This window comes from Nilaparvata lugens, chromosome 4 (genome assembly GCF_014356525.2).
Source record: "Nilaparvata lugens isolate BPH chromosome 4, ASM1435652v1, whole genome shotgun sequence".
Lineage (NCBI taxonomy): Eukaryota > Metazoa > Arthropoda > Insecta > Hemiptera > Delphacidae > Nilaparvata > Nilaparvata lugens.
In genome coordinates, this window is record NC_052507.1 from 78282152 (window position 1) to 78309060 (window position 26909).

At 31.9% G+C, this 26909-nt stretch overlaps 1 protein-coding gene across 1 annotated transcript in view; it reads left to right on the forward strand.

Annotated features, from left to right (window-relative positions):
• The first annotated feature begins 635 nt into the window (after nt 1-635).
• LOC111047771 (pantothenate kinase 3) overlaps nt 636-26909 on the forward strand; it is a 69695-nt gene continuing 43421 nt past the window's right edge. The window contains exon 1 of the mRNA XM_039427114.1: nt 636-847. The gene's annotated coding sequence lies outside the window, so the exon portion shown is untranslated. The remainder of the gene's footprint in view (nt 848-26909) is intronic.

A 26909-nucleotide genomic window follows, 5' to 3' on the forward strand; every position in this document is an offset into this window, starting at 1 on the left:
AACCGTTACAGACCTAGAAAAGGATAGCGTTATCTGCGTTGTTGAATGATAAACAAGGAGAGCAACACCAATTTTAATCAAATGCTGCCATTATAACATGGACCTCACTTTAGGAAGATGATACAAATATGATACGAAGATGATACAAAGATGATACATAGATGATACAAATATGATACATAGATGATACATAGATGATACAAAGATGATACAAAGATGATACATAGATGATACGAAGATGATACAAGTATTGATAGACAAGGATAGCAACACCAATGTTAATCAAACACTGCCATTATAACGTGGACCTCACTAGGAGTATAATGTTTTTACCCAGTACTGTTCCCCTCCAATTAGCATACAATCGGTGTTTCGTATAACTGTCGCCGACACTTCTATTTATTATTATACTAAAGTGTTGCCGAGTGTCCAGTATTGGTTGAGCCATCGTTGAAGCTAGAGACGGGTTCAAGGTCACCTCTCTCTCTCACTCTCTCTCTTCATTGGCTGCCTGCTTCTCACTCCAACTGTGAGTGTGATTAGATTATTATTGTTATGCTTATCAGTACATTCTGCATTAAGGCAGGGCATGCGAGATAACCTTCACGGCTCTGTGTGTGTGTGTATATTTGATTAATCACTCACCAGTCATGCAGCAGTTTAGCTGAGAGAAGACGCGCTTATATGTAGGATGCAATAGTATTCTTCCCCTAGTTCTCATTTTTCATCTGTGAATGATTCATGTTGTGAGGTGTCTCTGTATGTGCTAGGCCTAGGACACACAAGGTGTGCACGGTTCTCATCTCTTCTGGTTCACGGGTTTTCATTGTGAACAAGGCTTTCTGTTGTAAGTAATCTCAATTATGTTGGTATTTCTATCGATTTGTGCCTAAGAAGATAATTTTGAATAAAATTTAGAATTTAGAAATAGGCCGACACATCTAGAAAATACCTGAGTCTATACCTAATTCATGCAGGTGAACGGGCTAGAGTCAAGAAAACTTCAATTAATCTTGCCATGCCTGATTTAATAGGTTTATACTATAGAAAAACACTACAATTTGAAATAATTGAAAAATACAAACAGCTTCAATAAACATTGGCAACTAAAATCGAACAACAGAAACAACAATTTCATGTTACTTTGTTGACATTCTTCATCTGATTCGGGGGCGCATTACTATCCCCGTTTAGATAGCAATACGTCACAAAACCAAACAATATCAGTCATCAAATAACAAATAATTAACTTCAACATAAAATTACTCAAGAAAGAAAGCCCGTTGAACCCAAGTTTCGTCGATAGTAACCCATATAACCCATTTCATAATAATTTTGAATCCCCACTTTTGATTGACATTCTCGAATGAACCTTTGTTTCACTACACTGCACTTTCGTTGGTCTGTACGTTGCTTTATCGTCGGGGTTACAGTACCTTGTTTTTGGCGGTGAGCTTTTACCGGTTGAATTTGGCTTGACGGCGACGTCCTCTTACGTCCCTAGACCTGTCGTCTGAACGGGTGTCTTGAAGCGGTGTTACATAAAGTTGCGGAACCAAAGGGGTGGTAGTACAAGAAGTTGGTTTGGGGACACACATGAACCGCTGTAAATAAATGTATTACAGCATTAATTTCTAACTCTTCCTACAATTCATCAAAAGCTAAAACAGGAGTTATCTATTGATTACAATTAATTAAATTCTCTCATTCTTTGAATCCTCATTTTATATAGATTTTTATCTTTAAACTACTGATTCTTTTTATCAGAATTAATGGATCTTTCTTCACAAATAATTCAAATTGAAATGATGCTAACTTATATGATATTTTTCGTTTGGTTTGCGAAATCAATATAATTTTTCATATAGTAGCTCGGCTAGTATTGTTGGAAACTTGTGCGCCAGCCAACATTTATTTTATTTATTATTTATGAACTATAGGACGCAATCCAAGTGTAAATAACGGGCATTCGCCCAAAACTGCTCAGAACCTTAATTAAAAATGAACATTCCAGAGTTTATGATTTGATTTGCCTACAAATACAAGTCCAAAAACTAGTATCAACTGAAATTATGAATTTATCACCTAATAAAACAAGACACTTTATAACACAATAAAAGAAAAAAATATTGAAAATTTCACTTTAAGGAAAGATAATGTTTGCCTTATAAGATTCATCTTGTGGATAGTTTTTACCTTTAATTAAATAAAATTAGTAGACACATAGAAAATAATTTAAATTGTATTAAAATTTGAACATTCATTAATATTAATTTCCTGGAGAAGAAAAACTTTCTTCTTCATCTATTAAGATTTCTATCATAAAAATTTACTAAATCATTCAAAAGCCTTAATGACATAAGAAAACAGAGTCTGAAAAATATAAATTAAAAATGTCATAAACTCAATATGAACAATTCTTAAAAGTTTCATTCCAATTTAAAGGCTATCTTCCTGACTTTCAGCAATACTCTACGATAATATATCTCCAGAAACAATAACTCAAATGTAACGTAACTGAAAACTTTCTATACTTCTGTAGAAAAAAATTTATAATTATCTTCCATCACTAATAAAATCAAAAGGATTATTCTCAATCAATATTATTAACTTGAAAATAACAGGCTTAATTAATTCAATACTCTTATGGAAGTTTCAATCAATTAAATTCCCTAAATTATATTTTAACCTTATTTTACGTACCTTAGCGGTTATTTGAAGAAACAATTATTCGTACATGATGAAGAAACACAATTAAACTTTTCAGGACATGGCACTACTAGAAAATTTAAACATTAATAAAAATAAAACTAGCTCCTACAAATGATATAAACTTGTAAACCTGCCCAAAAAAGGGGGAAACATAGTGACTACATCTTTACTCTCGTAGTGCTCCTAGCAAAGTGTCCTCCGAAACGTAATCTGGTCTCTCGACTGGGGAATCCCCACTACTGTATTTAGAAACAGGTCTCCTATTGGGCGAATGGAATCAATTTGACCAATCGTCGCGTGGCTTCTACAGCCTTTGGACCAAATAGTAACTGCAAAATCGGTAGTTTGTTATAATTTCAATGCTTGCTGTTTTCCAACTTATCGCATTTTATGTCGCGACAAGAAGGCTAAGTTTTAGAGATAATTCCATAATCTACATTCCTCGACGACTCGGAGCCACAATTTTTAAATATCTATCATGGGAAACTCGAAGTCATGGCCGTTCATAATAGAGAGAGAAAATAATTTATTTCGCTAACCCACCTAAAACCGTTACAGACTTAGAAAAGGATAGCGTTATCTGCGTTGTTGAATGATAGACAATGATAGCAACACCAATGTTAATCAAATGCTGCCATTATAACATGGACCTCACTATAGGAGGATGATACAAATATGATACGAAGATTATACAAAGATGATACATAGATGATACATAGATGATACAAGATGATACGAAGATGATACAAGGATTGATAGACAAGGATAGCAACACCAATATTAATCAAACACCCCCATTATAACGTGGACCTCACTATAGGAGGATGATACAAAGATGATACAATGATGATACGAAGATGATACAAAGATGATACAAAGATGATACATAGATGATACGAAGATGATACAAGTATTGATAGACAAGGATAGCAACACCAATGTTAATCAAATACCGCCATTATAACGTGGACCTCTCTATAGGAAGATGCTACAAAGAAGCTATAAAGTTAATACGAAGATGATACAAAGATGATACATAGATGATACAAAGATGATACAAAGATGATACGAAGATGATACAAGTATTGATAGACAAGGATAGCAACACCAATGTTAATCAAATACCGCCATTATAACGTGGACCTCTCTATAGGAAGATGCTACAAAGATGCTATTAAGTTAAGACGAAGATGATACAAAGATGATACAAGGATTGATAGACAAGGATAGCAACACCAATGTTGATCAAATACCGCCATTATAACATGGACCTCTCTATAGGAAGATGCTACAAAGATGCTATAAAGTTAATACGAAGATGATACAAAGATGATACAAGGATTGTTAGACAAGGATAGCAACACCAATGTTAATCAAACACCGCCATTATAACGTGGGCCTCACTAGGAGGATAATGTTTTCACCCAGTACTGTTCCCCTCCGATTAGCATACAATCGGTGTTTCGTATAACTGTCGCCGACACTTCTATTTATTATTATACTAAAGTGTTGCCGAGTGTCCAGTATTGGTTGAGCCATCGTTGAAGCTAGAGACGGGTTCAAGGTCACCTCTCTCTCACTCTCTCTCTCTCTCTTCATTGGCTGCCTGCTTCTCACTCCATCTGTGAGTGTGATTAGATTATTATTGTTATGCTTATCAGTACATTCTGCATTAAGGCAGGGCATGCGAGATAACCTTCACGGCTCTGTGTGTGTATTTGATTAATCACTGACCAGTCATGCAGCAGTTTAGCTGAGAGCAGACGCGCTTATATGTAGGATGCAATAGTATTCTTCTCCTAGTTCTCATTTTTCATCTGTGAATGATTCATGTTGTGAGGTGTCTCTGTATGTGCTAGGCCTAGGACACACAGGGTGTGCACGGATTTCGACTCTCTTCTGGTTCACGGTTTTTCATTGTGAACAAGGCTTTCTGTTGTAAGTAATCTCAATTATGTTGGTATTTCTATCGATTTAACTCCCCAGGAAATGAAGAGACTTGATATATTGTCAATAATCCACTTTATTTTAATAGAAATTATTATTTTACAGGAGCATGCTTTCGTGTGTGCTCACATATTCATTGTGAACAAGGCTTTCTGTTGTAAGTAATCTCAATTATGTTGGTATTTCTATCGATTTTACTCCCCAGTAAATGAATAGACTTGATATATTGTCAATAATCCACTTTATTTTAATAGAAATTATTATTTTACAGGAGCATGCTTTCGTGTGTGCTCACATATTATATATTGTAACATTATTCAAATTAAAGCACGACATTTTCCAATTGAAGCACAATTTTTTATTTATTACTCAATAAAGAAGTCAATTTGATAAAAACTTTCAATACAAAACACATAACACATTATTCTGCAAGCCTACCGCCATATATTTTACAATATTTCCTCTCACCTTCCTTCTCCCTCTAAAAAACAGCTGTCTCCATTCCAGGATTACAACCTAAACAATATTACTAACATTCATCTATCTCATTTTATACTATTGATTTTAAAAATATTTAATTATGATTATTTTATTTTATTAATTCATTTATGATAATTAATGTAACACCCGCCATATATTTTACAATATTTCCTCTCACCTTCCTTTTCCCTCTAAAAAACAGCTGTCTCCATTCCACTTTTACAACCTAAACAATATTACTAACATTCATCTATCTCATTTTATACTATTGATTATAAAATATTTAATTATGATTATTTTATTTTATTAATTCATTTATGATAATTAATGTAACACTACAATATCAAGTCTCTTCAATTATGGAAAAGTTCTACAACATCAATATTCACTGTAGAAACTTTATCTTCAGTGAATTTATTTCAAAACATCCATTTGTGAATTTAATTATGTTCACGTTTCTATCAATTCAACTCTTCAGTAAATTTATTTCAAAACATTCATTTGTGAAATTAATCATGTTGACGTTATTATATCGATCTCAATATTTATTTATTTATCCCAATATTTGTCCCAATATTGAAGAATATTTTAAAATTGTATATTCTTTATTCGTCTTTATTCAAATAAATAAACAAATTTAGTAAATTAATTTCAAAACATACATTTGTGAATTTAATTTATGAAGGTTGGGGTCAAGCAGCATGAGGCGTTTTTCAGATGAGTCGACAGGGCAGGAGCTATCCTATTGGTTGTTTGGGTTGGCGTTCGGGAATCAGTTGATAATCATACAATCGGAGAGCTTCCTGCCCTGCTGACTGAAAAACACCTCATGTGGCTTGGTCCCAATATTGAAGAATATTTTTAAATGGTATTTTCTTTATTCGTATTTATTCAAATAAATAAACAAACAAGTACATTCAGAAATATGACTTCCCAAAATATATAACTTCATATCTGTGTTGTCACTAAGTGTCTCAGGCATATCCCAATCTATTATTTATTTATTTATTTATTATATTTCCAACGGTATACACCAATTCCAAAAGAATACAATAGTAAGAAGATAGACAAAAATAACAAGACAAATATATATATATATATATATATTATATATATATATATATATATATAAATATGAGATACATAACATAAAGTCAAATAAGTAACTTATTAATCTAATTAACTAATTATTAACTAATTATCTTTGAGAGTGTAGAATCTTTATCTTTGATAAGGAAGAATTATCACAATAGCACTGTCCTAAAAGGGTATTGTCCATCCACCTATATACTAGCCATTTAATATTCCTAGTTTCTTCAGTGTTGTTTCCTGTATTCTGTTCCTTGGCAATATTGTATTCTGTTCATATTTGTGAATAAAATTTGAATTTGATTTGATTTAGGCCAACATTATGTCAGATCACATGTTTCTGATACATATTAGGTATCCTTTTTATAAAAGAAAATATTATAGTGCATATTACATTATCATAATATTTATTTATATATATATATATATATATATATATATATTATATATATATATATATAATATATATTTGGAATAGCTTCACTAGAAAATATCAATGAAATGACTCATTCATTAGATCAGAAATGAAATGAAATAAAATGAAAAAATTCTTTATTAGGCGGAGTTAGGACCTCAAGTTTTAATATTAAACAACCTCAGTTTTATTGTGTGGAGTTCCAAGCACCATTTTGGGCTCTTTATCAATAATTAATCTATTTCTGTAGAACCAAAAGTCAGTTGCAACTAATTTTTTAGCTCTGTATGGATTAAACTATTTTAGTAGGATCAAAAATTTAGTTGAAAAATCCATTGATTTTATTATGGAGAGGCTCTATATCTGACAAAACTATTGAGATTATGAAGCAAACTTAAATTTACAACTGTAGGTGTAATATTCTTTACTTGAAAACATATGAACACTCTACCGAACCTCAATTTGCTTCTTAAAATAGATGATTTCACTATTTTTGCCTTTGCATTACATGATTCACAGTTTTCCATTTATAACTCTAATAAATCAAAATTATAATGACACATCCACTACAAATATAAAACAAGAAGCTTCAATAATTCAATTGGCGCTTTCTGTTTGTGAGTAGCCTTGAAGAAATTAAATTTAATTGTTGAAATCGGAAAACGGAAATAACGTTTGATAATTTATAGACAGACAGCTAGAGTGTGACATTCACCGGTTTAACTCCACTACTTGATCTTGAATTTATCTGAAATAAATTACATAACAAATACTGTATTGAAGTTTGATCCATCTTGAAACTGTGACTAGTGTATGATAAATAATAATTGTTAGAATCATCGATTACACATTTCTTAGCGGCTGACAATTTGATTACTTATGTTATGTCACTTATGCAATTATCAGTAAATATTTCTCAATTCATACTCACATAATACACTTTAAAATACCGCCTTCATTTGATTCTGTAGATACATTACATCTATTGCGATTACCTTTTCGATAGTTTTTAATCTACAATTATTTTTCCAATATTATCATCTTAGATTCATATTTGTCTTCTATTTTGTAATTTTTTAATACAAAAATATAATTTACTAGCCGTCAGGATCGCTTCGCTCGCCATATCCGTCTAGGACGGTCAGGACGAGCCCCCTGGACCCCCGAGAATGAGATCAGCAGGCTCGCTTCGCTCGCCTGCATTCTTCATTTGTAGGACGATCATTTATGTTAGAACGATCCAGTCGGGGGTCCAGACTAAACGTCTGGCTAAACGGATATGGCGAGCGAAGCGAGCCTGACGGATAGTAATATAATATTCCCAGGAATAGCTCTGATTAAAGTAGCAGTGCCCAATCAATTTTTCCGCGATAAAAATGCATTTCAATCTTCAACTTGGTGCCAACCTAACAAAGTCAACTCAACTTAATGCCAACCTGACAAAATTATTAATTTAGTTACCAGTTAACTGTTTCGAAGAGGTACTCTCTCTAGATCATAGTTCTATATTAACATATGGTATGGACATTTTTCAATTATAATTAAGAGAATAAGAAGAATATACATGCTAAAAGACGAACTTTAAACCCTTAAAAACCACCCTTAGAGTTAAAATATTACCAAAAGATTTCTTAGTGCGCCTCTAAAGGGCCAACTGAACATAACTACCAAATTTGAACGTTTTTGGTCCGGTAGATTTTTAGTTCTGCGAGTGAGTGAATGAGTCAGTCAGTCAGTGAGTGAGTGCCATTTCGCTTTTATATATTTAGATTATTTCAAATACTGTTGATGGTGAGATATTGTGATACCCATCCATAACGGAAACTCTGGGTTGTTTTCAAAATATCACTTATTTATTTTAAGTTTTTTACAATTTCTCACACTGAAGATGACACCATTGGTGTTGAAACATGTCTGTGATTTTTAAAATAAATGAGTGATATTTTGACAACAACCCAGTCTTTTCATTATAATTTATTATTATGTATTAATTGTATTTTAAATCAAATGCAATTGGTATAAATTGTTCTCAGCCACATAGAATTCATCAGTCTAAACATTGAATGAGATTCTACTACAGTAGCCTCTCTCTTAACCGGACACCTTTTAACCGGACATCGGTTAACCGGACTACACTCCACGGAAGTGACATCTCTTTAACCGGAAAATAATTATCAGCACATCGGTTCAACCGGACTGGATTGGCAGGAAATGGAACTGCTGTTACAACTTTTCTCGTGGAAAGACTATTTTCTTGTGTTTTGTGTTCACAGATATCATAATAAAGCGTCTAGTTTTATTATTTTTACGTAAAAGTCATTATTGGCTTATAAACTACAAAATATGCGTACCAATTTAACGACTTTTAGGGAACGTCGGTTTAACCGGAAAAAACGTTATCCGGACTGGCCTCAGTCCCGATGAGTCCGGATAAGAGAGAGGCTACTGTATATGATTTCTATAAGAATATACTATCTAACTCATGAACACAATATTCATAGGACTAGAATATTCGTTCTAACTATAGTGATTTTTGATAGTGAGGTCCATGTTATAATGGCAGTTTTTGATTAAAATTGGTGTTGCTATCCTTGTCTATCATTCGACAAAACAGATAGCGCTATCCTTCTCTAGCTCCGCAAAGTTCACAGATCGGTTTTTAATAATGTAGAAATATATCTAGTTGAAAAATATTTAATCTCAATTATGGAAATGTATTAGGCCTACTCAATAATTGAAAAATATATTTTCTCGACGAATGAAATTAAATTGATTTTTTAAACTAGATTGGAAAGTCAATATAACATAAATATAATAATATGATATAATATTATTATGTGATATCATAGAGAAACAATAGCGTAAGTAGATATCCCATGGCATAGGGCGTTTATGTCGCAACTTTTACTGTTATCTCAAGCCGATTACTGTTGATTATTGTCGATTTTTACTGTTTTGACCGGGTAAGAGTGTATGAGCGGCACAATATGAAAGATTACCAGCGTCATAAAGCTTCACGTGAAAGAACTACGTGGACTATAGGCTTGAGATAACAGTAAAAGTTGCGACATAAACGCCCTATACCATGTGATATCTACTTATGCTATTGTTTTTCTATGGTGATATGTAAATCAGATTGTATCAGCTAATCTCTATAGAAGGCAATGGCAAGGCAGGGAATCGGCAACGATGTTCTCCTATCTTTCTTCACCGCCATTATATAGTGGACCTCACTATATCATTATTTATTTCTGACAATATTGATGGAAGCAACTGTTACATTGATAAACATTTGAAACTTTGGATGATAAATCTTTTAGAATCAAAGTATAGGTTCTTTATCGGAACAAATGAATATTTTTCCATGGGACTATAGCGAGGTCCACGTTATAATGGCAGTGGATAAAGATAGGAGAATAGCGATGCCGATTCTCTGCATTAATTAATTATATTTCTACGCTGTCAAAAAAAAAATTGGCATTGGACCTAGAAAAGGATAGTACCACCGGCTTTGTCGAATGATTGACAAGGATAGCAAAACCAAAGTTGAACAAACACTGTCATTATAACGTGGACCTCACTATAGAATTCGTTATTACATCAGATATACTGGTATCAGCTATCCTCTATAGAAGGCAGTGGCAAGGCAGAGAATCGGTAACGCTGCTCTCCTATCTTTCTCCACCGCTATTATAACGTGCACCTCACTATAGAATTCGTTCTAACTAGTCCAATCTTAGTTCATATTTTCAAAGGGGAACGCTGTGATTATGCAGTGTAAATCGGTAACAATGGGGTTTTGTTATTCTAATGTCCCATTAAAATGGGACATCATATCGATGTTCGATCGGTCGTTACAATACCTTTCATCAGATATTGCATTGAATTGTGCAATTCTATTGTACAAAGACTATTAGAATATGATTTGGGAATAAATTGTGTTTTTAACGATTTCCCTGGTTTGACTTGAGCAAATTGTGGCATTCAAATGACTCAAGGTGCCATCAAATTGTTCAGGCCCTGTCGCACAAAAGCTGGTTAAATTTTAATCAGGATAAATTTCACGAGAACCAATCAGAGTAGACATTTTCGAAAAGAAGGATTTATATAAATGAATAAATAATTATTAAACCTCACCATAATTGTAACTAAAGCTGCGTTTACACCAAAGTTATTAACAAAATGTTAATAACTTAATCCTTATAGATTCTATTAGATTGATCGGAACTTGACAAACACATGTTCATCATGTGTATGATAAGTTATGTTCAATCCAATAGAATCTATAAGGATTAAGTTATTAACATTTTGTTAATAACTTTGGTGTAAACGCAGCTTAAGTAATTTTCAACTCAACACCCCTCCTCACCAATCAGCTTCTCTGATTGGTTCTCGTGGAATTTAATCGCGATTAAAATTTAGCAGGCTTTTGTGCAATTGGCACTTCATTTTTCAACACAGCTATTCACTATTAATTTTAAATGTTTAAAACAGGAAAACCTTGTGGTTCAAACGAGATAAATACCAAAAGATAATTAAATAAAATGTAGACTATTAAATAGCTTGTCTGATTGGTTCTCGTGTAATTTAATCACGATTAAAATTTAGCAGGCTTTTGTGCAATTGGCACTTCATGTTTCAAAACAGCTATTCACTATTTATTTTCAATGTTTAAAACAGGAAAACCTTGTGGTTCAAACGAGATAAATACCAAAAGATAATTAAATAAAATGTAGACTATTAAATAGCTTGTCTGATTGGTTCTCGTGTAATTTAATCACGATTAAAATATAGGCAGAAGGATGGATGTACACAGTCTCAACTGGTAGAAAGAGATAAAGCGACATACATGAGGGTATAGAATGAGATAAAAATATAGGCAGAAGGATTGATGTGCGCAATCTTAAATGATAGACAGAGATAAAGTGATTGTGAAAGGAAGATAGGATAGAAAGAGATAAATATATATGTTTCGAGGTCCGGTCTTAAGAGGTATAGAAAGAGATAAAGATATAGAAAGAGTTCGGTCAGGGTGACCGGTTCACATAATCAGTGAATCAGTGCAGTGTCACTAAACTCAGGTTATTGTGTTACTGACATTAACTTGACATGATAGAGGTGTTTTTCTGGAACTCCCAATAATAATTACAGTCTATAGTCAAGAATAAATTGTGAGGCATTTTTCTAATCTTCAATTCCTAATTTATGTCCGGTTTCTAGGACACTTAACGAATCTTATAAAAGAAACTCATATATTTATTATTCTTATAGAGAATTTTTTCATTTCATTTATATTTCATGGCAAATAATAATTCTTCTGGAGCTCCCAATTACAGTCTCTAGTCGAAAGTAAATTGTGAGGCATTTTTCTAATCTTCAATTCCTAATTTATGTCCGGTTTCTAGGACACTTTTTAAATCGTATAAAAAAGTTATAGATTGAATGGCAATTTATTTATTATTTATATTTCACAGCAAATAATAATTCTTCTGGAACTCCCAATTACAGTCTCCAGTCGAAAGTAAATTGTGAGGCATTTTTATAGTCTTCAAATTCTAATCTATGTCCGGTTTCTAGGACACTTATTAAATCGTATAAAAGGAACTTATAGATTAAATGGAAATTCATTCGATTCTTCTGGAACACACAAATTACAGTCTCTAGTCGAAAGTAAATTGTGATGCATTTCAATTATCTTTAATTCCTATTTTGGAAGGCTTCTAGGACACTTCTAATACTGAGGGTGATGCCCACATAAGCTCTAAGGCTTGTGCGTGGGGAATAAGTGAGAGGGATGATGATGAGAGATGACGACTTATTAATTTAATCTTGAAATACCTATATATTTAATGGTCTATTCGACTTAATGAGTGTCCTAGAAACTGGGCCTTAATGTATTGTCATTTTTATAAAATTATTAATTTTTGAAAACCCCGCTTGAACTAGAGAATTTGAATTGGTAAAGTTTGTGAGATTACCTTGATTTCAATAATTAGTAGGCCTATGTTATTAGTAAATTCATTTATTGAAAAATTATATTTCAAGAAAAATGCTAATAGAGTATTTTGATAAAAAAAATCAATCCAGTTTATTATAGTTTGTTGGTAGGTAGCTTCTTAATGAATAGGTGCTAACTCAAAATTATTTGAGTTATTCAGAATTATCAGGTATTATTTGGTGATAATACAAAACGAATACAAATTATTCAAGTTATAAGATATCTTTCAATACATCCAAAATCATCAATATTAGGCTATTAGAGTGGAAATCTTATTGGTTCAATTTTCATTCATTATAGGCTAAGATTCTATTTGCAAAATAATATCATATTGAGAGTTCAATGCCATATTAAAACGTTTCATGTTGATAATAATTTGGAAGTGACAAGAACTTTAATTTTTGTAGCATACAAAAAGGTTATCTAATATTAATCTGTATTGATATGATTTAAATCAGATTCGCCCATTTATTGTTTTGTTTTTCAAGATACATAGATGTGCATTTTGAAGTATCAGACGTCATCAAAGTTGAAGAGATGTCAACAATATGCAACTCTTTGAAAGCAACTACTTAGTTGTAAACAACTTGACTTAGCTATTGCATTGGAAAGGGTGACATTATTTGAACTTGTCTTGGTTTAAGTGCTATCCAATCAATCAATATTATGGTATATTTGATTTGGAAAAATCCACTCTCGTTTATGGAACAGTAAATTTATGAACTTGATGTTGTCTTTTGGTCGTTAATCTTTGTCTATTGTTTTTTTTTTTTTGAATTGGTATTTGAGTTGGTAATAATTATTGGTGAATTTCCTATCCCGTACGTGTATAGGCCAATTCTTTCCTTTTATTATATTATGATAATTGTTTTCATGGAAAATGAACGAATTTGAATCTTACTATAATTGTAGTATAGTAGTAAAATGTATTCTATTCTATTATATTCTATAGTGAGGGCCACGTTATAATGGCAGTGTTTGATTAGCAATGGTATTGCTATCCTTGTCTAGCATTCAACAAATCGGATAGCGCTATCTCTTTCACGTTTTGCTCTGTTGCCAGATCATCTTTTAACAATGTAGAGTTAACAATTAATTAACAAAATATTTCATCTTAATAATGAAAATTCATTATTGAGAAATATAATTTCTTGCTCAATAAAATAATTGATTATTTTAAACGAGAATAAACAGTCAATATTACATCAATGAACCGGTATCAGATATTGTCATTGAAGGCATTGACAAGACAGAGGATCGGCAACGTTGTTGTGCTATGAAACTATTGAGAAATATAATTTCTTGCTTAATAAAATAAAATTAATTCTTTTAAACGAGAATGAACAGTCAATATTACATCAATGAACCGGTATCAGATATTGTCATTGAAGGCATCGGTAAGACAGAGGATCGGCAACTTTGTTCTCCTATCTTTCTCCACTTCCATTAATTATAATATAATAATAATAATTTCTCTGGATGGATGTTGGATGACACATCCAGAGGAGTTTATTCATAAATTCATACATTACATATTTTTTTCATACATTTTCAATAATAACAATATTCAAGGTTTACAAAATGATACCTCACTATATAAACATTATAACCTCACAATATCAGGCTTTCCAGCTGGATACTAATCTGTATTAGTACAATATTACTAGTTTTCGATTAGTATTTGTTGTTACATCAACGTTAAAATGAATCTCAAATTGATATTTTATTGTCCTTTAAGCAATGCATCCCATGAAACGCAGACTTAGGGCCGGTTTCCGAGCTCGGGATTTGGCTAAGTTCTAGACTTTAAACAGCTGGAGTAAGAAAATTGGCTTTCCGAAACGGGGCGTAGTCGTAGTCATTGGCAAAGTCACGTTTGAATTGAATTTCAAAAAAATAGAAAATTAAACACAAACTTAAATAAAAAGAAAATAGTGTAAAGTTTCAGCTATTTTGAATTATTTAGAAATGTTAAATTTCGTCAAGGAAAAACGTTTTCAATTATAGAAATGAGAAAATAAAAACTGCGACTCCTGTTAAAAAACTGCGACTACGCCCCGTTTTGGAAAGCCAATTTTCTTACTCCAGCTGTTTAAAGTCTAGAACTTAGCTAAATCCCGAGTTCGGAAACCGGCCCTTAAAGGTAGGCGCACACAGATCGTCATCGGACGGCACGCATCGGACGATTAGATTTGATGCATTGTTTTCAATTGGAGTGCGCATACCTATCCGCATCCGTATGGGTATGCACACTCCAATTGAAAACAATGCATCAAATCTAATCATCCGATCCGTCCGATGCGTGCCGTCCGATGACGATCTGTGTGCGCCTACCTTAAGGCTGTGCAAACGCTAGAAATAAACTTTCTACTCGTGATATTTTTCAAAGTTTTTCGATTTGTATATCATCAAGCTAGCAAAATGAAAAAGTTTTCTCAGGAAAACATTTTTTTCTGATTATTACTTTCCGAGATATGAGCGCCTAAAGTTTAAATTTTTGGGACAGAACATTTCAAATTCGGTAAGAGATAAATCCATGAGATTTAGAGGATAGATTCTTCATGGTATTGTTGATCTAGTAAAACAAAAATTTCTGAAAATATCACTTTTTGAGAAAGTTATTTTTAGTAAAATGAATAACTATCTTAAAAATTGATATTTTCAGAAAATTTTTACCAGATCAATAATACCTATTCTCTAAATACAAATAATACAGCTGTGATAAGTTCTAAATAGTGTATTTGTCTTTTCGGTCTCAAAATTTTATAGTTTTTTCAAAGTTTGGAATTTTCTAATTAATTGTAATTGATTTAATTCAATTTTGAAGTATTTTCAATTTATAAATAATTTTTGTGTGTTTTGAATTGTAAATTGAGTGTGTAATTGATGAATGTTAAGTGACACATAACCTAGCTACATTTGGACTGTTGTATAAATTAGAATTAGAACCGTTTTGGGCTTATAAGCCTGTGGTACTCTTCTGAAAGTTGTGTAATTCTGAATGATTGAATAAATAAATAAATAAATCTCATGGATTTATCTCTTACCAAATTTGAAATGTTCTGTCCCAAAAATTTAAATTTTAGGCGCTCATATCTCAAAAAGTAATGATCAGAAAAAAAATGTTTTCCAGAGAATTCTTTTTCATTTTGATAGCTTGATGATATACAAATCGAAAAACTTTAAAAAATATCATGAGTAGAAAGTTTATTTTTAGCCTTTGCACAGCCTTAATGTACTGCAGTTTTCCAACTCTGCTTGTCATGATAAAAAGTTTACTCATTGGTCTATTGTACAAATTGCTTGTTGATTTTTCCCATATTATACTAGTATTCCATCCAAGTCCAAACAAGAATTTTAACCTACATGCAGGAAATCGCAATATTGTTGTATCTCATCTTAGTCAGTAAAACAAATTCATGATCAATTTCCCGACAGAAACTTTGCAATTTTCAAAAAAACTTGTCCAAGACTTCATAATTTTACATGCAAGATTCAGCTTCAGGCATGCGTTTGCAATTTGCTACTGACGTCATTTATTCCATACAAAATTGTACCGTTTTCAAGTGCTATTACCCGTTTAGACAAAACCAGACCAGGAAAGTTGATCTATAATAGTTGTAGCTAGTCACGCATGTTTTTTCAAAGTTGGTACACTGAAATGTTATTACAATAATTGAGTTTGATTTGCAAAAAATCCTACATTTGTCTCAATATTATCAAATAAAATAGTGTTTTATTCACAAATCATAATCACTGAAATGTTATCACTATAATTGAGAGTTTAAATTGCAAAAAATCCTATATTTGTCTCAATAATATTAAATAAAATAGTGTTTTATTCACAAATCATGAACATTTGTACATACAAAATCAATTAAATAGTGAATATTTCCCACAAAACTGAGTATGTGTGAATTATTATAATGAAGTTGTCTTCCACTGATTCACTCCCAAAACCATCAGACCAGTTTTAATATAATTTTTTATGTTTCACTTAGGAAAATAAAATCGAAAACTCTATGATCAAAATTGAAAATATTCTGAAAAATGCATATTATATTTATAAGTACCGTAGTGAAAAATAAGGTGTTGTTGAGCAATCGAGCTTGTATTGATTGAAATTGATAAATAATTCCTTGTGTTTCAAAAACCGAATATACTTCATAATGTGAACTTCAAGCCTTACTATAATAATATACTTGTATGCACTGTCTGTCTTGAATTTTGATTCTGACTTGTTTTAATCATAAACTATTGAGTTCTATTGATTCACATGTAATTGCAAATTTTGAATTTGAAAATCAGTACAATAGTCTGTTTATGAGCGAGTTCTACAGCCCAGTGAATTTGCTCATGAACACTCAATGTTAATGATTTTGAAATCCTCAATCCTTCATTCCTATATTTAGAAAAATGAGAATATGAAGATTCCTAACCTTTAACCGTTATCGAACGGATCAAAGGAGACCAGAAAACCGTTCTCCATCGGTTGGCATTTCTCTATCATTGAAATATTCATTATATTTCCTATTTTTCCCAGACTTTTTACAGACTTTTTCATTTGTATTATAGCACCTAGTTAGAGACTAATAACATAGAAAAACGATAGCATAGTAGATATCCCATGGTATAGGGCGTTTATGTCGCAAGTTTTACTGTTATCCCAAGCTGATAGTTCACATAGTTCTTTCCTATGCAGCTGTGTGACGCTGGTAGTCTCTCAAATTGTGCCGTTCATACACTATCACCCCAGCAAAACAGTAAAAATTGACAATAATCGACAGTAATCGGCTTGAGATAACAGTAAAAGTTGCGACATAAATTCCCTTTACCATGGGATATCTACTTACGCCATTGTTTCTCTATGCTAATAAGCTCTTCTATTTTGACTTAAATTGATAAGAATATTGTTAGAGAAGGAGAACCCATTGGTTCAGCCTTCTATATTGGTTGAGGACTAAAATTAGATTGAAATCATTTTCCACACATTTTACTAAATGGCTTATTTGAAAATTCTCATTGATTTTGTGGATAATCTTCAGGGCTGAAGTGGAAACGTTGGTTTTCCTTGTTCGATCACCTAGGTGCAGTAAACTCATCAATCTTAAATATATTCGAGTCTTTGAGTGTAGTACTTATAGTATTGTCATGTATTCAATTATCAGGTACTCAATAAAATACGAGTATTTGCATTGCTTTCTAAAAATTGCCACTCTAGTCTATCAATTATATTGGTGTTGAATTGAGTTTATTATATGGAAACCATAGAAAAATATAGAATAATTTATTTATTTATCACATTGTGTACAAATACTTAACATGAGGAAAGGCACAACAGGCTCATGCCCAAAACTTTCCAATTAAATTTATACTATACTGTCCAAATCAAAATGTTGGTTATGTCACTTTCACTTTTCAAAATACAATTTACGCTCTTCAATACTCAGATAAACGAGCAAATTTTGAATCAAATAGGTACTATTAGAGTCTGAAATCAAAAAATCTAAAACAGTAACTTAGTAATTATTCAAAAAGTCCAAATTTCGAATGAAACTAGAAAATTTGAGCTGAAAAATTCACACTTTACAGAAAACTACATAATCTACATTATGTTATCTTTCCTATAGAATAGAATATCTTTTGTTATATTATTTGTAGCACATAACAGAAAACACTTTAAAGTTTGTAATATGAATTAAAACAGGAGACACAAGACATAAATAGATTGAAAACACTTGAAAACTTACATTAGAAACGGAAATTGTCGGGAACTGAGTTTCCTTCCTCAACCGAGCAGTGAGTGGTACAGTTTGAAAAAAAAAATGTTGAAATTTTGTTATATTATGCTATATTTTCTCAATGGTCGAACCCAGTAAAACATAAACACCTATTTGAATTCAAATTGAAAGTGTTTACTATGAGAGTAAATCTGGTTGCGACATAAATTCCCTTTACCATGGGATATCTACTTACGCCATTGTTTCTCTATGCTATTTGACTTAAATTGATAAGAATATTGTTAGAGAAGGAGAACCCATTGGTTCAGCCTTCTATATTGGTTGAGGACTAAATTAGATTGAAATCATTTTCCACACATTTTACTAAATGGCTTATTTGAAAATTCTCATTGATTTTGTGGATAATCTTCAGGGCTGAAGTGGAAACGTTGGTTTTCCTTGTTCGATCACCTAGGTGCAGTAAACTCATCAATCTTAAATATATTCGAGTCTTTGAGTGTAGAACTTATAGTATTGTCATGTATTCAATTATCAGGTACTCAATAAAATACGAGTATTTGCATTGCTTTCTAAAAATTGCCACTCTAGTCTATCAATTATATTGGTGTTGAATTGAGTTTATTATATGGAAACCATAGAAAAATATAGAATAATTTATTTATTTATCACATTGTGTACAAATACTTAACATGAGGAAAGGCACAACAGGCTCATGCCCAAAACTTTCCAATTTATACTATACTGTCCAAATCAAAATGTTGGTTATGTCACTTTCACTTTTCAAAATACAATTTACGCTCTTCAATACTCAGATAAACGAGCAAATTTTGAATCAAATAGGTACTATCAGAGTCTGAAATCAAAAAATCTAAAACAGTAACTTAGTTATTATTCAAAAAGTCTAATTTTGAATGAAACTAGAAAATTTGAGCTGAAAAATTCACACTTTACAGAAAACTACATAATCTACATTATGTTATCTTTCCCATAGAATAGAATATATTTTGTTATATTATTTGTAGCACATAACAGAAAACACTTTAAAGTTTGTAATATGAATTAGAACAGGAGACACAAGACATAAATAGATTGAAAACACTTGAAAACTTACATTAGAAACGGAAATTTTTGGGAACTGAGTTTCTTTCCTCAACCGAGCAGTGAGTGGTACAGTTTGAAAAAAAAATGTTGAAATTTTGTTATATTATGCTATATTTTCTCAATGGTCGAACCCAGTAAAACATAAACACCTATTTGAATTTAAATTGAAAGTGTTTACTATGAGAGTAAATCTGGTTGTTACTTTGAGGTTCCGTTCCATTTCCCGTTGTGTCTCTTTAAAAAGTTCATTTAAAATAACTTATTCAATTGGCGAGATTTCCTTATGATAGCCTTTCTATCTCCGTTTTGTTGTTGTTCTATACCGGTTGTAACGATTTATTGCTGTTTTGAATCTGGCCGATTAGTTGAGACTTGTTGTGTGGTGTGTTGATATTTTTATTAAAGTTTGTTTACTATACTTGTTGACCAATCTAACTCTTGATATTTTAGTAGTCCACGATTGCGTTTTCTATACATGTCCAATCTCATATACATTCAACCACTTGACTGGAATTCAAATTCTTTCCGTCTAAAAAAATCAATCGAGGTCATCTCAAGTCATTTCAACTATGAATAGAATGAATGGATTGGAATATGATCATTGCTTGAATTTTTCCCAAGACTGAAAATCTCATACAAAAACCTCAAGATCAAAAGACATCATACGATTCTCTAGGGGTTCTTTTAAATCTTGAAGAGGTTTTTGAGATGATTTAGTTCTTTTAATTAATACTCTTTTAATATTGAATATTAAAATATACTGAAAAACTCATACAAAAACCTCATGATCAAAAGACATCATACGATTCTCTAGGGGTTCTTTTAAATCTTGAAGAGGTTTTTGAGATGATTTAGTTCTTTTAATTAAATACTCTTTTAATATTGAATATTGCCTCATGTTATTAGTTGCCTCATCTTAGTCCCAAGACTGAAAAACTCATACAAAAACCTCATGATCAAAAGACATCATACGATTCTCTAGGGGTTCTTTTTAATCTTGAAGAGGTTTTTGAGATGATTTAGCTCTTTCAATTAAATACTCTTTTAATATTGAATATTGCCTCATGTTATTAGTTGCCTCATCTTAGTCCCAAGACTGATGAAAAACTCATACAAAAACCTCATTATCAAAAGACATCATACGATTCTCTAGGGGTTCTTTTAAATCTTGAAGAGGTTTTTGAGATGATTTAGTTCTTTTAATTAATACTCTTTTAATATTGAATATTGCCTCATGTTATTAGTTGCCTCAGCTTAGTCCCAAGACTGAAAAACTCATACAAAAACCTCATGATCAAAAGACATCATACGATTCGCTAGGGGTTCTTTTTAATCTTGAAGAGGTTTTTGAGATGATTTAGTTCTTTTAATTAAATACTCTTTTATATTGAATATTGCCTCATGTTATTAGTTGCCTCATCTTAGTCCCAAGACTGAAAAACTCATACAAAAACCTCATGATCAAAAGACATCATACGATTCTCTAGGGGTTCTTTTAAATCTTGAAGAGGTTTTTGAGATGATTTAGTTCTTTTAATAAAATACTCTTTTAATATTGAACATTGCCTCATGTTATTTAGTTTGATAATTGCGGACTTTTCTGTCAATTGATGAGTATCAATCAAGATCATCAGTATCCCGTCTTAAGGAGGAGACGATAAGCCGTCGGTCCCGACTACCTAAAAAGTAGTCGTCATCTCTCATCATCATCACTCTCACTCATTACCCACGCACAAGCCTAAGAGCTTATGTGGGCATCACCCTCAGTTTTATTACTATTTATAATTATTTATTTTATTATCTGGTCTTCAATCTAAATTAATTTCCAGCTCTGTTGAAAGATCTCCACTTTATCAAATGTCTCTCAAATCAATAAATGCTCTGATAATCAACACCAAATTCGATTCTTGCTAAATCTATTAACAGTGAATCAAGTATTATGTATTGCCTATACTGTTGCGAAATTTTTATTGCAGTCTCACAAAATAGTTTTGGGATATAATAGATTCAAAATTACAAGAAAATTTTGCATCTACATGACAACTCTTTCACGGTTAACATTTATAGCAATACACACTTATATCTATATCATGTCTACCTTATCATACCTACTTCTATCTATTAACCTTCCGGCAGTCGCGCTGTAGTAAAAAGTACAACAGTGTCAGTTTTCTTGCTGCACAAAACTATTGAATGGGGTGGTGTCAGTGAATGAGTCACCTATGCATTCCAAAACTTTTCCCCCATCACTCCACCGAGTTGCAGTATCAACCGAGCAATGGTTCAGTCTTTAGGTGTCATTTAGTCGCGACAGTGCATAAGATGAGGTTGAGGTTGAGTGGTAGAGAGGACTTGAAAGTCCTAACTCCGCCTAATAAAGAATTTTTTCATTTCATAAGATAGGGAAAGACTGTATACGGGGACTGTAAACGAACCAATAACACAGAATTGATTGCTTTGCTTGATGTACCTTATTGGGCTATGAAATGGTAATCATTCAAATGTTCATAGGCGTAAAATAATCCAAGATTATGGAAAAACTCATACAAAAACCTCATGATCAAAAGACATCATACGATTCTCTAGAGGTTCTTTTAAATCTTGAAGAGGTTTTTGAGATGATTTAGTTCTTTTAATTAAATACTCTCTTAATATTGAATATTGCCTCATGTTATTAGTTGCCTCATCTTAGTCCCAAGACTGATGAAAAACTCATACAAAAACCTCATTATCAAAAGACATCATACGATTCTCTAGGGGTTCTTTTAAATCTTGAAGAGGTTTTTGAGATGATTTAGTTCTTTTAATTAAATACTCTTTTAATATTGAATATTGCCTCATGTTATTAGTTGCCTCATCTTAGTCCCAAGACTGAAAAACTCATACAAAAACCTCATGATCAAAAGACATCATACGATTCGCTAGGGGTTCTTTTTAATCTTGAAGAGGTTTTTGAGATGATTTAGTTCTTTTAATTAAATACTCTTTTAATATTGAATATTGCCTCATGTTATTAGTTGCCTCATCTTAGTCCCAAGACTGATGAAAAACTCATACAAAAACCTCATGATCAAAAGACATCATACGATTCTCTAGGGGTTCTTTTAAATCTTGAAGAGGTTTTTGAGATGATTTAGTTCTTTTAATTAAATACTCTTTTAATATTGAACATTGCCTCATGTTATTTAGTTTGATAATTGCGGACTTTTCTGTCAATTGCTGAGTATCAATCAAGATCATCAGTATCCCGTCTTAAGGAGGAGACGATAAGCCGTCGGTCCCGACTACCTAAAAAGTAGTCGTCATCTCTCATCATCATCTCTCTCACTCATTACCCACGCACAAGCCTAAGAGCTTATGTGGGCATCACCCTCAGTTTTATTACTATTTATAATTATTTATTTTATTATCTGGTCTTCAATCTAAATTAATTTCCAGCTCTGTTGAAAGATCTCCACTTTATCAAATGTTTCTCAAATCAATAAATGCTCTGATAATTAACACAAAATTCGATTTTTGCTAAATCTATTAACAGTGAATCAAGTATTATGTATTGCCTATACTGTTGCGAAATTTTTATTGCAGTCTCACAAAATAGTTTTGGGATATAATAAATTCAAAATAACAAGAAAATTTTGCATCTACATGACAACTCTTTCACGGTTAACATTTATAGCAATACCCACTTATATCTATATCATGTCTACCTTATCATACCTACTTCTATCTATTAACCTTCCGGCAGTCGCGCTGTTGTAAAAATTACAACAGTGTCAGTTTTCTTGCTGCACAAAACTATTGAATGGGGTGGTGTCAGTGAATGAGTCACCTATGCATTCCAAAACTTTCCCCCATCACTCCACCGAGTTGCAGTATCAACCGAGCAATGGTTCAGTCTTTAGGTGTCATTTAGTCGCGACAGTGCATAAGATGAGGTTGAGGTTGAGTGGTAGAGAGGACTTGAAAGTCCTAACTCCGCCTAATAAAGAATTTTTTCATTTCATTTCATAAGATAGGGAAAGACTGTATACGGGGACTGTAAACGAACCAATAACACAGAATTGATTGCTTTGCTTGATGTACCTTATTGGGCTATGAAATGGTAATCATTCAAATGTTCATAGGCGTAAAATAATCCAAGATTATGGAAAAACTAATTATACAATTAATTAAGATCTTTAGACAGTAAACAGAGTACATAACACTTGGAAAATTGGATGTTGTACAAAATACAACACGCGACTGCTCGTGTGATTGAGTAGGGCGCGACTACTGGAAGGTTAATCTTTTATATCTACCATCATACCTATTTATATCTACATCTCCATGTTAGTTTATTCTCAGTTCACACTTGAAGCAATACCAACATGATGTAAATAAAAAACGCGCTTTATTAAAAATAATATGGGTGGGTAGAATGGATTGATCTGTCATCTGAGGCTTCAATATATGAAACAATCGTCGTACACATTTACGGGATAGGAAATTCACGAATAACACATCATCACGTCTGAACTACTGAACTGATTAACTTGCAATTTTACATAAATATTCTGAATTTACGGAGGATGGTCACCAAATTTCCCCCGGTGACAATTTGTTATGACCGGATTACCTTAAGGCTGTGCAAAATCTAAACCTAAACTTTCTACTCGTGATATTTTTCAAAGTTTTTCGATTTGTATATCATCAAGCTATCAAAATGAAAACGTTTTCTCAGGAAAACATTTTTTTCCGATCATTACTTTTTGAGATATGAGCGCCTGAAGTTTGAATTTTTGGGACAGAACATTTCAAATTCGGTAAGAGATAAATCCATGAGATTCAGAAGATGGATTCTTCATGGTATTGTTAATCTAGTAAAACAAAAACTTTCTGAAAATATCAATTTTTGAAAAAGTTATTCAATTTACCAAAAATAACTCAACTGAAAGTTATTTTTGGTTATTTTTAGTAAATTGAATAACTATCTTAAAAATTGATTTTTAAGAAATTTTCTTGAAAATCATTTCATTTTCAGAATTTTTTTGTTTTATTAGATTAACAATACCATGAAGAATCTATCCTCTAAATCTCTTGGATTTATCTCTTTCTGAATTTGAAATGTTCTGTCCCAAAAATTTAATCTTTAGGCGCTCATATCACAGAATAGGTACAGAATGGAAACTTGTAATCAAACGCCTCCATTCAACCAATGCTGCCAATTCGAATTAAATCTCACTACAGGAATGAGTAGTTAGAGCCATTGTTGAGCTGAACACAATTAGTTTCATTCAATCTTGCTGAGATATCTAACACGTCCCTAGAAATCAAATTGCGGTAGCTGTAGGAAAAAAGTGCGCCAACTTAGGCAATAATAAGAGGCCAGACCTGTTATCTGTGACTACATTTTGCAAGGTCATTCTTGTTTTGTACACACGGCTCTTGTACGGCCAGTGTTTACACTTACTGGAGTAGACTGTGTAGAATATGTTGTGCGCAAAAAGACTTGTGTGTTGATAGTATATTTTATTTTTATTTATTTCGAATTTTGGGTGAGTGAAATATAACATAACTAGTAGTTCTGTAAACAGTAGACCTCACGCAGTATTCTCATCCACAAGTACCTGATTTAAACTGTAGACCTTATGGAAATACAGCAATAGACTGGCTTCTCCAAAGACTTTGAAGAGATATAGACCCACAATGCCTATGCCTTCCCAATGATAGCTCTTACTTGAAATTGAAGGCCGCCATTGGGGTATTTTAGCACGAGATATATCTATATATGTGTAATATTATAGATTACAAAGGCATTGGTATGTGATAATCTTATAGGTTGCCCCCTCAATGGCCGATTTCAATTCCAAGTACGACACTAGCGCTGCATGTGAGTCTATGCATCTTTAAGGTCTTTGGGCTTCTCCACACATCTGTGTAATCACTTGTCAGCTGATTTATGATGAATAATTCTATAGTTTGATTTTCACTCTAATATTGGCATATGAAGGAGGCTCCTTTTTCCTTTTATATTATCCTTGAAATGCAAAATTTCCAAAAACCTTGTATATACGTCGACGCGCAATTAAAAATGGAACATACCTGTCAAATTTCATGAAAATATATTACCGCGTTTCGCCGTAAATGCGCAACATATAAACATTTAAACATTTAAACATTAAGAGAAATGCCAAACCGTCGACTTGAATCTTAGACCTCACTTCGCTCGGTCAAATAGAACATGTAAATTGAATCAAATCAAATTCTTTAATTGTATTTTCATTCATTTACATATTTTTAAAACATGTAAAGAATTTCTGAATTGCCAATATACAAAACCTGAAATGTACATAATATTCAGTTACACACAGTCACGAAATTAAGAAATAAATAAACGAATAAGCAGTGGTACAATAATTTACACAATGAAATACATAATAACGTTTAGTAATTGAGGCTGCAATATTGCATTGAGGCTTCATTCATGCACATATTTTTAAAAAATGTAAAGAGTTTCTGAATTGTCAATATATAAAACCTAAAATGAACATGTTATTCAGTTACACACTGTCACAAACTTAATAAATAAATAAACGTATCAGCAGTGGTACAATTACTCAATGAAACTTATCAAAAAATTTATCAAAATTCTTGGAGAGAAATAGTACAGGCTCAGCCTAGTTTTTCCTTCAATGTCATAATTATATTATGATTGTAGTATTTTGTACAATAAATGAATAAATAAATAAAAAATAAATAAACTACGTTTAGTAATTGAGGCTGTTTGTATTTTATAGATGTCTTCAAATAATCGTAAGAGAATTTGTGAATGGAAATGGAGTAATTTTCAGGGGAATATATTGTAAAATGTACTTTCTGAAAATAAAATTAATTTGGGTTTGAATTTGAAAAATTCTTTATTAGGTGGAGCTAGGATTACTACTCAACCTTGAGCCTTGTTCGTAGTTTGGGCCGATCAATCAAATTGAATTTATTCGTTTTTTTGTTGTAGTACATTTAAAAACAATAAAAATACATTTTTTGATAATCTTGAGCTAATAAAAAAGTAATACAACTAATATATTTGATTGATCTACATTTGAAAAACAATACAAGTACATTTGGTAACCTTAAGCTGAGGCATAAGCTTGAACACAGGAAAAATAGGAGAGAAAATGAACGAAGAATTAATATAAATATAGAGAAATATTTAGTGTAAAATGAAGAGAGCTGTTCAATAATAATGTAAAGAGCTGTTTATTCCAAATTATCGAAGTGTTACCGTATGTAAAAATCAAAGAAACGTGCTAAAAGTGTCACTTGAACTGAAGTGAATGAATGGATTATTATGTTATGTTTGATCAAGTTATGATTTTTTTCATGAATTGGTTTAATTATAATATTTATTTTAATTATAAAATAAATATGAATAATTTAAATGAAACAG